The sequence below is a fragment of the Ranitomeya variabilis genome, chromosome 1 (genome assembly GCF_051348905.1).
Source record: "Ranitomeya variabilis isolate aRanVar5 chromosome 1, aRanVar5.hap1, whole genome shotgun sequence".
Taxonomy (NCBI): domain Eukaryota; kingdom Metazoa; phylum Chordata; class Amphibia; order Anura; family Dendrobatidae; genus Ranitomeya; species Ranitomeya variabilis.
The window spans coordinates 997,734,984-997,749,659 of NC_135232.1; the positions used below are offsets into that span (position 1 = coordinate 997,734,984).

General features: G+C 43.6%; 1 long non-coding RNA gene across 1 annotated transcript in view; it reads left to right on the top strand.

Moving 5' to 3' along the window:
• Positions 1 to 1,342: 1,342 nt before the first annotated feature.
• The window catches only part of LOC143782683 (uncharacterized), a 98,092-nt gene continuing 84,758 nt past the window's right edge, over positions 1,343 to 14,676 (top strand). Inside the window, exon 1 of the long non-coding RNA XR_013217026.1 lies at positions 1,343 to 1,414. This is a non-coding gene — a long non-coding RNA (uncharacterized LOC143782683). The remainder of the gene's footprint in view (positions 1,415 to 14,676) is intronic.

Consider the following 14,676-nt stretch of genomic DNA (forward strand, 5'->3'; position numbering starts at 1 on the left):
AACTCAGCCATTCTACCTGGTACATGGATGTGCTGTTGGTGTGTTGATTGACAGCTCAGTTGTCCAATCTGCGACTGGGATGCGTCAGCTGTCTTCAAGTGTTCATTATCCCAGGTGATTGTCATGCTACTTAACTGAGCTGCTTCTCCCAGACCACTGCCAGATGTACATTCAGTTAAGTGAGGTTTGTGCTCCCTGTGCCTTGAGCTCTGAATGCTTGATCTTTTGTTGACCTTGGACCTCGTTCTGACCATCCGTCTGTTTAACCCCTTCTGCTCTTATCCATTATCCTCCCCGTATTTTCACCTCGAAATGTTACCTGACCACAGTTTTATCTCTTCCTTCTGTTTATGACGTACCCTCCTGGCTTCTGACTTTGGATGCTTTGACTATTCTGACTCACGGCCTGCCCATGAGAAGTGACTAGCGTCACATCTGGGATAAGTATAGGAGAACAATAGTGTCACTTCTGCACAAGAAGGTTCTGAGTAAAAGTAATGAGAAGAAAAATGGCAAGATGAGCATAAAGCCTCTCATATATATTAGACTAGTGTCGGCCACACCCGCCAATATTGACAGATTCAGCCGACACTCTAATGACGGTGCCAGGGAACTGATCATTGGGTAGATGTTGATTGGCCATGTCCTATTTCATGCTGCTGTTCGCTTTCTTCTCCCAGAGATAAGCTGTTTACAGACGTGTCTGTCAGAGGTTTTCTCACAGGGAAAATATGTATTTATGGGAGATACGGCTGAGATGGTTGACCACCAAATGATTGTTCCAAGAACCATTCAGCTAACAGCCATTGAATGTTTATATGGAACCTAAGACTCGCATATACATTACATACTTACAAAGTTACATAGGTTGAAAACAGATCTAGGCCCATCAAGCTCAACCTTCCTCTACCATTTGTACATTTTGTCACTAATTTAACTATAACTCACAATGTAATGTATTGAGGAAACCATCTAACCCCATTAGATAAAAGTTGGCTGAGAACACCTATTTATTTGGGATTAGTCACCTATCTAATGTGTATAGGGGCCTTTTAACTCTAGGAAAAAAAGTTGTTGTTCCAGCATCTGGTACAATAGTTCTTTCTTTATTTTAAGTCCATTAAAAATTTACACAAATTACAAATGTTGCATAGACAGGGCAAGGGAGCAAGACGCGTTTCAAACGCTAATTTGTGTTCTTTATCACAGCGAAAAATAATGCAAGTCAGCGCTCGAAACGCGTCTTGCTCCCTAGCCCTTTCTATGCAACCTTTGTAATTTTTGTACATTTTCAATGGACTTAAAATAAAGAAAGAACTACTTCCAGACGCTGGAACAACAACTTTTTTTTCCTTGAGCATATTATCTGGTGTGGATTCAACTGGTTCCATGCAAGCTGGACTTCAAGTACTAGGTGAGCTGGCTTTCTCTTTACTATATACGAATGCCTTTTAACTCTCCCTTTTTATTAGATGATGTCGGAGAAGTGAAAGATTCAGCCTGTTGAATTTTAACACTGGTTATTTTTGTCAGCAAAGTGATAAGCTGCTGCTGGAAGTGTCTGGTAGCAATTCTCTCATACAGAACACTGAAGCACATGGGAGTCAAAAAATATATCTCCAAAGAGAATAGCTGTCGGATGAATAATCTGTCAGTCTACAGCTATCAAAAGCTTATGGCTTGCTTTAAAGGGAAGCCATCATCTGAAAATGATTTATTGTTTAAATCAGGTTTTTGTTGATTGCTCTCAGTAGGGGAAACAAAATTATAATATAGTAATGAAAGCTAATTATTTTATTTCTCCTACTGAAAACAAACTATTTGAAACTGACTAACACAATACCAAAGCTTTGTTTTCTTTTTATTGATAAGGTTTTTGTGTTATATGCATGTTTCAAAACTTTTTGGCATTTCTTTTGTCATTTCACAATATTTCTTAAAAAAAAAATAAAAAATACTACTGTCGCAATTTTTACACTGGCACTGGAAATCACATATGGATATTTGACACAAAGAATAGACATGTGCTAATGTCATTGTGAAGGAAGGGGAAGCAGGGACAGTGTTGCCTATTGTAATTGTCAAATCCTGTTATCAGTTGTATATAGAGATTACCTGTCATTGCAATCCTGCCTCTGATAATAAGGAGCCTTGCTGAAAACTCTCCCTGAAGGAACAGCAAGGTTACTTTCACACATCAGGTTTTTGCCATCCGGCTCAATCCGGCGAATTTGGAAAAAAACGGATCCGGCAAAACTTGCCGCCGGATCCTTTTTTTCTCATAGACTTGTATTTGCGAAGGATGGCCTCACATTTCATCCATTTTTCGCCGAATCTGTAGAAAATTTGCTTTCCGGCGGCTGGACAAAATGGACATAGTAACTTTTTTTGTGTCCATCGAAAAAACGGACAGCGACGGATCCGTCGCCATCCGGCATTTGCTACAATGGAACCCTATGTTTTTTTTTAACTGAGCATGCGTTTTCCATTCTGCTCTTTCTCTCTCCCGCTTTCCAGGCTATAAATATCAGCTCACAATTGTATACTTAGCCTTTACTGGCTATTAAAATTGGAGACCCTAAAAAAGATGACGCAGGGTCCCCCTATAATTAATAACCAGCAAAAGCTATGCAGACAGCTGTGGGCTGATATTAATAGCCTGGGAAGCTCCATGGGTCAGAGCGATAAAAAAAATAGTAAATCAAACCCCCTTTATTACCCCCTCAGTTAGGTAAAAATAATAAAATAAAATATATATATTTTTTCCATTTTTCTACTAGGGTTAGGGTTATGGCTAGGGTTAGGGTTGGGGTTAGGGCTAGGGTTAGGGTTGCTTTAGGGTTAGGGTTGGGGCTAGGGTTAGAGCTAGGGTTAGGGTTTGGCAAGGGTTAGGGTTGGGGCTAGGGTTAGAATTGGGGCTAGGCTTAGGGTTGGGGCTAGGGTTAGAGCTAGGGCAGGGTTGGGTGAGGGCTGGGGTTTGGGTTAGGGTTGTGTTGTGGTTAGGGTTGTGTTGGGGTTAGGGTTGGGATTACGGTTAGGGTTGGGATTAGTGTTAGGGGTATGTTGGGTGTAGGGTTGGGGTTAGGGCTGTGTTAGGATTCGAGTTAGAATTGGGGGGTTAGAACTGGGGCTAAGGTTAAGGTTGGGGCTAGGGTTGGGTTTGTGTTGGGGTTAGGGTTATGGTTGTGGTGTTAGGGTTAGGGTGGTGTTGGGGTTAGGGTTGTGGTTAGGGATATGGTGGTTAGGATTACAGTTGTGGTTAGGGTTTGTATTATGGTTAGGGTTGGGATTAGGGGTATTTTGGGGTTAGGGATGGGGTAAGGGTTGATTTAGGGTTAGGGTTGGGGCTAGGGTTAGAGCTAGGGTTAGGGTTAGGCTAGGGTTAGGGTTGGGGCTAGGGTTAGAATTGGGGCTAGGCTTAGGGTTGGGGCTAGGGTTAGAGCTAGGGCAGGGTTGGGCTAGGGTTAGGGCTGGGGTTTGTATTAGGGTTGTGTTGTAGTTAGGGTTGTGTTGGGGTTAGGGTTGGGATTACGGTTAGGGTTGGGATTAGGGTTAGGGGTATGTTGGGTGTAGGGTTGAGGTGAGGGCTGTGTTAGGGTTGGAGTTAGAATTGGGGGGTTAGAACTGGGGCTAAGGTTAGGGTTGGGGCTAGGGTTGGGGTCATGGTTGTGGTTAGGGTTAGGGTAGTGTTGGGGTTAGGGTTGTGGTTAAGGTTATGGTGGTTAGGATTATAGTTGTGGTTAGGGTTTATATTACGGTTAGGGTTGGGATTAGGGTTAGAGGTATGTTGGGGTTAGGGTTGGGGTTAGGGTTGGAGTTAAAATTGGGGGGCGTCCACTGTTTAGGCACATCAGTGGGTCTCCAAACGCGACATTGTGCCCGCCATTTATGTCAGCCAATTTTGCATTCAAAAAGTCAAATGGTGATCCCTTACTTGTGAGCCCTGCCGTGCACCCAAACAGTGGCTTTCCCCCACATACAAGGTATCGTGTACTAAGGAGAAATTGCACAACAAATTTTGTGGTCCATTTTCTTTTGTTACCCTTGTGAAAATAAAAAGTTTGGGTCTAAATTAATTTTTTTGTGAAAAAAAAGTAAAATGTTCTTTAGCTTTGTAATGTAGCAGGTGATTCCTTGATATTCTGGTTACTCTTGTAATTTGGTTTTGAATTGTTCTTGGATGGTAGCCCTGATTCAAAAAGGTCTTTCTGAGGCAAATCACCTGCTACATTACAAAGCTAAACAAAAAAATAATCAGGTGCCTCTAGTAGTCACTTACAATCCAAATCTGGAGGTGCTAAGGGGAGCTGCACGGAAATTGCAACCTTTACTACAAAAAGCCGCTTACAAATTTTTCCAGACCCCCCACTACTGTGTTTTAGGCAGCCCCCAAATCTAAGCAGTATCATTGTCAGAAGCTCCTTGTCCTCTCCAACAGCTGCAGGAACCTTTCCTTTCAACCAGAAAAAATTTAAAACCTGTCCATTTATCATGACCATGGAGAAGATAAAGATCTCCATTTCACATCAGGACTACAAGATACCAGGTACTTTCAGCTGCATCACTTTTGTGGTGTACTTAATTATTTGTACCAAATGTCCAATTGGGGGTCTGTATGTAGGGGAGACAGGGCAGAGACTGAGAGCAAGGATGAACTCTCATCGCCATACAATAAGAGAAAAAAGAATGGACCTACCTGTGGCAATACATTTTTGTCTCCCAGATCATAGCATTGTGGACAAGAAATTACTTGTATTAAAAGGTAACTTCAAATCTCAGAGAGACAGAAGAGTCTGGGAATATAAGCTGATGATGACCTTTGACACTCTCAGTGCAGGAATGAATGTGTTGCATGGATTTATGTCTTTTTACATCAATTATGGAATTTGTTCCTCAGACCGTGTGGGGGCATCATAACATAGAACCAGACCAAAATCAGAGGACAATAAGACATTCACATGCCTTATCTATTGTGGAGATCAGACTGAACCGGGGAATCCATTTTGTGTTCTTCCTGAGAAATCTGGTATACAACAAGAAATATTTCTGCAAACTTGACATTTTCTTTGTTTTGTTAGTAATCACGCGCACATTCCTCCTTGATATTGTAGCTTTTTATCTACATGCCAAATAATTGTAACTTTTTCACTAGAATAAGATTTGCTTTGTAAGTGATTGTGAAATATGAGCGCTTGTGCGCATGTCTGTAAAATGTCTAAACTTTTTATCTATATAAAGAAGGGGGAGCGCCCAGTGAGGAGAGGCGCGGGCTCCAGGGCTATCTGTCATGATCTCCATGGCTAGAGAACATAGCATAAGCCTATATAGGAACAAGCTCTTGGAAGATGGGAACTGTACTGACCATGAACTAAACCTACCGCACAACTAGAAGTAGCCAGGTAGCATGTCCTACTTTTTATCCCTATATGCCCAGCGCCGGCCGGAGAACTAAATAATGCTAGCAGAGGGAAATATAAGACCTGGCTCACCTCTAGAGAAATGCCCAAAAAGGAGACAGAGGCCCCCCACATATATTGGCGGTGATTTTAGATGAAATAACAAACACAGCAGGAAAATAGTTTTAGCAAATTTGAGGTCCGCTTTCTAGATAGCAGAAGACAGAAAGAACACTTTCATGGTCAGCAGAAAACCCTAACAAACACCATCCAGAAATTACTTTAGGACTCTGGCATTAACTCATAATACCAGAGTGGCAATTCCTGATCAACAAGAGCTTTCCAGACACAGTAACGAAACTGCAGCTGTGAACTGGAACCAAAAAGCAAAAACAAACATGGACGAAAGTCCAACTTATCTAGTAGATGTCTGGGAGCAGGAACAAGCACAGAGAGGCTTCTGATAACATTGTTGACCGGCAAGCAACTAACAGAGAAGCCAGATTATATAGCGACACCCAGATCTGATGAGAACAGGTGAACAGGAAAGATGATGACACAAGTTCAATTCCACCAGTGGCCACCGGGGGAGCCCAAAATCCAAATTCACAACAGTACCCCCCCCTCAAGGAGGGGGCACCGAACCCTCACCAGAACCACCAGGGCGATCAGGATGGGCCCTATGAAAGGCACGAACCAGATCGGAGGCATGAACATCAGATGCAGTGACCCAAGAATTATCCTCCTGGCCGTATCTCTTCCACTTGACCAGATACTGGAGTCTCCGTCTGGAAACACGGGAGTCTAGGATTTTCTCCACAACGTACTCCAACTCACCCTCAACCAACACCGGAGCAGGAGGCTCAACGGAAGGCACAACAGGTACCTCATACCTGCGCAATAACGACCGATGAAAAACGTTATGAATGGAAAAGGATGCAGGGAGGTCTAAACGGAAGGAAACAGGGTTAAGAATCTCCAATATTTTATACGGACCGATGAACCGAGGCTTAAACTTAGGAGAAGAGACCCTCATAGGGACAAAACGAGAAGACAACCACACCAAATCTCCAACACAAAGCCGAGGACCAACACGACGGTAACGGTTGGCAAAAAGCTGAGTCTTCTCCTGGGACAACTTCAAATTGTCCATCACCTGCCCCCAAATATGATGCAATCTCTCCACCACCGCATCCACTCCAGGACAATCCGAGGACTCCACCTGACCGGAGGAAAATCGAGGATGGAACCCCGAATTACAGAAAAACGGGGACACCAAGGTGGCAGAGCTGGCCCGATTATTGAGGGCGAACTCCGCCAATGGCAAAAAAGCAACCCAATCATCCTGGTCAGCAGACACAAAACACCTCAGATATGTCTCCAGGGTCTGATTAGTCCGCTCGGTCTGGCCATTAGTCTGAGGGTGAAAAGCAGACGAAAAAGACAAATCTATGCCCATCCTAGCACAGAATGCCCGCCAAAATCTAGACACAAATTGGGTTCCTCTGTCAGAAACGATATTCTCAGGAATACCATGCAAACGAACAACATTTTGAAAAAACAGGGGAACCAACTCGGAAGAAGAAGGCAATTTGGGCAGGGGAACCAAATGGACCATCTTAGAAAAACGGTCACACACCACCCAGATGACAGACATTTTTTGGGAAACAGGCAGATCTGAAATAAAATCCATCGAGATGTGCGTCCAAGGCCTCTTAGGAATAGGCAAGGGCAACAATAATCCACTAGCCCGAGAACAACAAGGCTTGGCCCGAGCACAAACGTCACAAGACTGCACAAAGCCTCGCACATCTCGTGACAGGGAAGGCCACCAGAAGGATCTTGCCACCAAATCCCTGGTACCAAAAATTCCAGGATGACCTGCCAATGCAGAAGAATGCACCTCAGAGATGACTCTACTGGTCCAATCATCAGGAACAAACAGCCTATCAGGCGGACAACGATCCGGTCTATCCGCCTGAAACTCCTGCAAGGCCCGCCGCAGGTCTGGAGAAACGGCTGACAAAATAACTCCATCCTTAAGGATACCTGTGGGCTCAGAGTTGCCGGGTGAATCAGGCTCAAAACTCCTAGAAAGGGCATCCGCCTTAACATTCTTAGAACCCGGTAGGTATGACACCACAAAATTAAACCGAGAAAAAAATAATGACCAGCGCGCCTGTCTAGGATTCAGGCGCCTGGCGGTCTCAAGATAAATCAAATTTTTGTGGTCAGTCAATACCACCACCTGATGTCTGGACCCCTCAAGCCAATGGCGCCACTCCTCAAACGCCCACTTCATGGCCAAAAGCTCCCGATTCCCAACATCATAATTCCGCTCAGCGGGCGAAAATTTACGGGAAAAGAAGGCACAAGGCCTCATCACGGAGCAGTCAGAACTTTTCTGCGACAACACTGCCCCAGCTCCGATCTCAGAAGCGTCGACCTCAACCTGAAAAGGAAGAGCCACATCAGGCTGACGCAACACAGGGGCAGAAGAAAAACGGCGCTTAAGCTCCTGAAAAGCCTCCACAGCATCAGGGGACCAATTAGCAACATCAGCACCCTGTCTAGTCAAATCGGTCAATGGCTTAACGACATCCGAAAAACCAGCAATAAATCGACGATAAAAGTTGGCAAAGCCCAAAAATTTCTGAAGACTTTTAAGAGAAGAGGGCTGCGTCCAATCACAAATAGCTTGAACCTTGACAGGATCCATCTCAATGGAAGAGGGAGAAAAAATATATCCCAAAAAGGAAATTCTCTGAACCCCAAAAACGCACTTAGAACCCTTGACACACAGAGAATTAGACCGCAAAACCTGAAAAACCCTCTTGACTTGCTGGACATGAGAGTCCCAGTCATCCGAAAAAATCAGAATATCATCCAGATACACTATCATAAATTTATCCAAAAAATCGCGGAAAATATCATGCATAAAGGACTGGAAGACTGAAGGGGCATTAGAAAGACCAAAAGGCATCACCAAATACTCAAAGTGGCCCTCGGGCGTATTAAATGCGGTTTTCCACTCATCCCCCTGCCTGATCCGCACCAAATTATACGCCCCACGGAGATCAATCTTAGAGAACCACTTGGCCCCCTTTATGCGAGCAAACAAATCAGTCAGCAACGGCAATGGGTATTGATATTTAACCGTGATTTTATTCAAAAGCCGATAATCAATACATGGTCTCAAAGAGCCGTCTTTTTTTGACACAAAGAAAAAGCCGGCTCCTAAGGGAGATGACGATGGACGAATATGTCCCTTTTCCAAGGACTCCTTTATATATTCTCGCATAGCAGCATGTTCAGGCACAGACAGATTAAATAAACGACCCTTTGGGTATTTACTTCCCGGAATTAAATCTATAGCACAATCGCACTCACGGTGCGGAGGTAGTGAACCCAGCTTGGGTTCTTCAAAGACGTCACGATAATCAGACAGGAACTCAGGGATTTCAGAGGGGATAGATGATGAAATGGAAACCAAAGGTACGTCCCCATGAGTCCCCTTACATCCCCAGCTCAACACAGACATAGCTCTCCAGTCAAGGACTGGGTTGTGAGACTGCAGCCATGGCAATCCTAGCACCAAATCATCATGTAGATTATACAGCACCAGAAAACGAATAATCTCCTGGTGATCCGGATTAATACGCAGTTACTTGTGTCCAGTATTGTGGTTTATTATTAGCCAATGGGGTGGAGTCAATCCCCTTCAGAGGAATAAGAGTCTCCAAAGGCTCTAAATCATACCCACAACGATTGGCAAAGGACCAATCCATAAGACTCAAAGCGGCGCCAGAGTCGATATAGGCGTCCGTGGTAATAGATGACAAAGAGCAAATCAGGGTCACAGACAAAATAAACTTAGACTGTAAAGTGCCAATGGAAACAGACTTATCAAGCTTTTTAGTACGCTTAGAGCATGCTGATATAACATGAGTAGAATCCCCACAATAGAAACACAACCCGTTTTTCCGTCTAAAATTCTGCCGCTCGCTTCTGGACAGAATTCTATCACACTGCATACTTTCTGGCGTCTTCTCAGTGGACACCGCCAGATGGTGCACTGGTTTGCGCTCCCGCAGACGCCTATCGATCTGAATAGCTATTGTCATGGACTCATTCAGACCCGCAGGCACAGGGAACCCCACCATAACATCCTTAATGGCATCAGAGAGACCCTCTCTGAAAGTAGCCGCCAAGGCACACTCATTCCACTGAGTAAGCACAGACCATTTACGGAATCTCTGGCAGTAAATTTCAGCTTCATCTTGCCCCTGAGATAGGGACATCAAAGTTTTTTCTGCCTGAAGTTCCAAATGAGGTTCGTCATAAAGCAACCCCAAGGCCAGAAAAAACGCATCTACACTGCGCAACGCAGGATCCCCTGGTGCCAATGAAAAAGCCCAGTCTTGAGGGTCGCCACGGAGCAGAGAAATCACAATCCGAACCTGCTGTGCAGGGTCCCCGGCAGAACGAGATTTCAGGGACAAAAATAACTTGCAATTATTTCTAAAATTCTGAAAACCAGATCTATTCCCCGAGAAAAATTCCGGCAAAGGAATTCTCGGTTCAGATACCGGAGCATGAACAACAAAATCTTGCAAATTTTGTACTTTCGTGGTGAGATTATTCAAACCTGCAGTTACACTCTGAAGATCCATAATAAACAGGTGAACACAGAGCCATTCAAAGATTAGAAGGAGAGAGAAAAAAAAAAAAAAGACTGCAGCATAGACAGACTGGCAAATGATCCAATTAAGAGCACAAAAAAAAAAAAAAACTCTCAGCAGACTTCTATTTCACTCCTTTCTCAGCCAAGGAATTAACCCTTTAGTGGGCCGGTCAAACTGTCATGATCTCCATGGCTAGAGAACATAGCATAAGCCTATATAGGAACAAGCTCTTGGAAGATGGGAACTGTACTGACCATGAACTAAACCTACCGCACAACTAGAAGTAGCCAGGTAGCATGTCCTACTTTTTATCCCTATATGCCCAGCGCCGGCCGGAGAACTAAATAATGCTAGCAGAGGGAAATATAAGACCTGGCTCACCTCTAGAGAAATGCCCAAAAAGGAGACAGAGGCCCCCCACATATATTGGCGGTGATTTTAGATGAAATAACAAACACAGCAGGAAAATAGTTTTAGCAAATTTGAGGTCCGCTTTCTAGATAGCAGAAGACAGAAAGAACACTTTCATGGTCAGCAGAAAACCCTAACAAACACCATCCAGAAATTACTTTAGGACTCTGGCATTAACTCATAATACCAGAGTGGCAATTCCTGATCAACAAGAGCTTTCCAGACACAGTAACGAAACTGCAGCTGTGAACTGGAACCAAAAAGCAAAAACAAACATGGACGAAAGTCCAACTTATCTAGTAGATGTCTGGGAGCAGGAACAAGCACAGAGAGGCTTCTGATAACATTGTTGACCGGCAAGCAACTAACAGAGAAGCCAGATTATATAGCGACACCCAGATCTGATGAGAACAGGTGAACAGGAAAGATGATGACACAAGTTCAATTCCACCAGTGGCCACCGGGGGAGCCCAAAATCCAAATTCACAACAGCTATCCCTGTCTATGAACACACAACCTTTGTGCTGCGTGTTATTTATTTGGATCCCATCCAGGAAGCCAGGGACGGAGAAGGACTCAACATTTCTTGGCGCCCGAACAGGGACCCGAGGCGAGAGTATTTGCTCGAGATTCACCTGCGGATACGGACAACGGAGATCTGGGATAATGGACGGCAAATGAACTGGAAAAAAAACCTGGCCAGGTAAGAGACATTATTAGTTCTCTTTTATCTGCCCTGTATTATCCGAAAGATCTCTATGAGCCGTGTCACGCTGGGTTAGTCTAGTAGTGAGTAGATACCTATAAAACTCGGGTTACCATATTGTATAGATTTATAAGTCCTGTCCCTGGCAGTGTGTGAACAGTGTGAAGGTTGTGGCATGTTGTGAAAGAAGAGCAAAAGTACGTAGAAAATAAGCCAAAATAGTTGGGGTATAAGCCTTATACACGGAAGTCAGCCTAACTGGGTCATGTGGTAGCGTCCTTTCGAGGAGACCTCCGCCCATGCTTGACTCTCAATAAGTGCTTAACCTCCTTCATTTCTGGATAAGGTTTGATAGAATGAGCCCAGGACGCGGTTTCATGAGCCTGGGACAAGTATGCTAACTGAGACAGAAAGTTCTGTGATCTGTATGGTGTTGCTGAGTCTGTTTGCGTGCATAATAGCACTTAAGTACGTCCTGCATATTAGAAGAAACGGAGCAGACGAGCCTTTCAATATTTTAGCTCCCTAGGAGAGAAGGCAACGAGACGCCACCAACAGAGGAAGTGGTTGTCCAAACGTCACCTAGGGTAGTCATAGCTAGTATTGAAAAGAAAAATGGGAAATAAACAGACAAAAACCGTCTTAGGACAAGTGGAAGCAGCAGATATCATACAGGAAAGATGTGGAAAGACAGTCAGAAAGCAGATTAGAAGGGTAAGAGAAAAATTGGGAATTTCAGAAGCACTTATGTTCAGCACAGAATGGGAAAGAGTAAATAAAGAAAGAGGAGGAATAGTTAAAGATAATGGGTGGGAAGATATTGTGCACTGCATGATAAAAGTCTCAAAAACAGCAAGAGAAGAAAATTGGAGATATGATCCAGACACTTTCAAATGGTCTATAGGAAGGAAAGGATGTATTCCACCTTCTTACCTAGATCCAAATGCCCAATCATTTGTACCATCTGGAGGAGCAGAGGGAGGAAAACAATTTCCAGCCTTGTATCCCAATCTTGGTGGGGTAGGAGGATGGGTATGTTCACACTGTGGACAACAAAATCCAGATTGGAGGAATGATTGTCTAGCCTGTGGTGCGCTTAGACATGACACTGTACTTGCTCCTGTTAGGGTAATACCAAGACCTTTTAGGGAAACAAATGCTGATGGGGTAATGGGAACTAGGTATCATCAAACTCGGCAATATTTCCCTTGGTCCCCTGCTGAAGGTATGTCTCTCTTGCATAACGCGCCAGACCCCACTCAGTTTCCAGTCAGATTTGCACAATATATACAGCAAATTATGCAGACTCACGCAGGAGTCTGGGCGGATGGAGAGGAATTATGTAGAATGAAAATGACTCCTGGTCTCTTCCAGGAATTACTGGCATATCTACAGGGACATAGGCCACAGGCAGGACAGGTAGGACAAGTAGGACAAGCAGGAGAAGGTGCCCTACAAACGGTAGAATCAGGCAATCAGTTTGTAGACCACTTAATAATTTTCATGAGACAGAAACAGAGGCAGAGAGGAACAACGGGAGTGGTGGCTCAGAAACCTGGTCAATCAGTAGATGAGTATTATCTAGGGGTAGAAAATAGCTTTAGAGATGAAGGAATAGATCTGACCACTCCAGGAATGATGAGGTTAATTACAAAAACCTTCATAGATGGATTGTCTCCAAAAGTGAAGGAGAAACTTAAGGCCGCAACTCCTGATTGGAGAACCTTGGAAGACCCACACTTAGCTAGGCAAAAAGCCGTAGGGATAGAGTTAGATTTAAGAGAAAATCATAAGCCTGTCAGAATAGCGCAAGCAAACACAACAGGAGGGAGAGCAAGACACAATTTTCCTTGTCATTACTGCAAAAAGCCAGGTCATTTCCAAAAAGAGTGCAGGAAAAAGTTGGCAGATATAAAGTCAGGAAAATTTGTTCCCAGAAATAACCCTCCCCAAATGGACAACCAGCAGAAATCTACCATCGTAGATGGTCCCATACCAGATTCAGATTAACTCGATGTGTTACAAACTTCCCTACCAGCTAGAAGACCTATGATACAGGTGAATGTGGGGGGGAGAGAGATTCCATTTTTGATAGATACAGGTGCAACTTCCTCAATTTTGAATCAAGATTTTCTTCCAAACCCGGAAGATATTTCACAACAAACAACTTTTGCTGAGGGTTATGATGGGGTAATTCGAATATTGCCATATACTGTGCCCCTAGAGGTCTCATTAGGACCTAAATGTTTTGCATCCAGATTTTTGTATGCCAGAGGTGCCCCAACATGTCTGTTAGGAACTGATGTACTAAAGAAATTAGAAGCTAACATCAATTTTAGGGAAGATGGCACAGTTATGCTGACTATCCCTGATGATGCAGAATCATTAGAACAATATGTTAGAATTCAGGCTTTTGAGGATTATACTGAAGAAAAAGAGTACACCACAGATCTAGACCTCTCAATGGTCCCAGAAACACTGTGGGCACAGGGAGATACTGATGTAGGACTATTGCATATAGCTCCTGTAAAACTATCTGTGCAACCAGGAACTGTTCTCCCACAGCTCAGACAATACCCTGTGAGTGCCCAGCAGGAACTAGCAATTACAAAACAGATAGAGGAATACAGAGAGAAAGGAGTTTTGGTAGAGATACAATCACCTGCTAACACTCCTCTGTATCCAGTCAAGAAGAGAACTCTTGATAAGAGTTCTATGCCCAAATATCGTATGGTACATGATCTAAGAGAAATAAACAAAGTTCTAGATCCAATCACCCCAGTTGTACCCAATCCTCATACGTTACTATCACAGATACCAGCCAGTTCTCATGTATTTACTGTAATAGATCTTTCAAATGCATTTTTCTCGGTTCCTTTACACCAAGATAGTTGGCATTTGTTTGCATTTACATTTAAGGGCAAACAGTTGGCGTGGACACGCCTTCCACAGGGAATGATACACTCCCCTACTCTTTATTCAAATGCTCTACAAACAGTTCTTCAGAGGTTTGAACCTGAACCACAGGTAGTAATTTTACAGTATGTGGATGACATACTACTTTGCTGCCCAGATCTAGAAACCGCAGAAAGGTCCACTGTAAGTTTACTATGTTTTCTAGAAAAAGAAGGGTGTAAAGTGAATAGACAAAAGCTACAAGTTTGTCAGACCAAAGTGGTCTTTCTAGGTCATTGCATTTCTCAAGGTAAAAAGCATCTTACACCTCAAAGAACTGAAGCAATAAGACAGATGAATGAGCCTAAAAATCATAAACAGCTACGAGCATTTTTAGGAATAGTGTCTCATTGTAGACAATGGATTATACATGCCAGTCAACTAATGCAACCACTGTATGACTGTGTAAAAAGTGAACCTTATTTGTTGACAAAAGAAGGTCAGATTTCGTTCCAACAATTAAAAGATGCCCTTGTTTCAGCTCCAGCGTTAGGGCTACCAGACTATACAAAACCATTTCAGC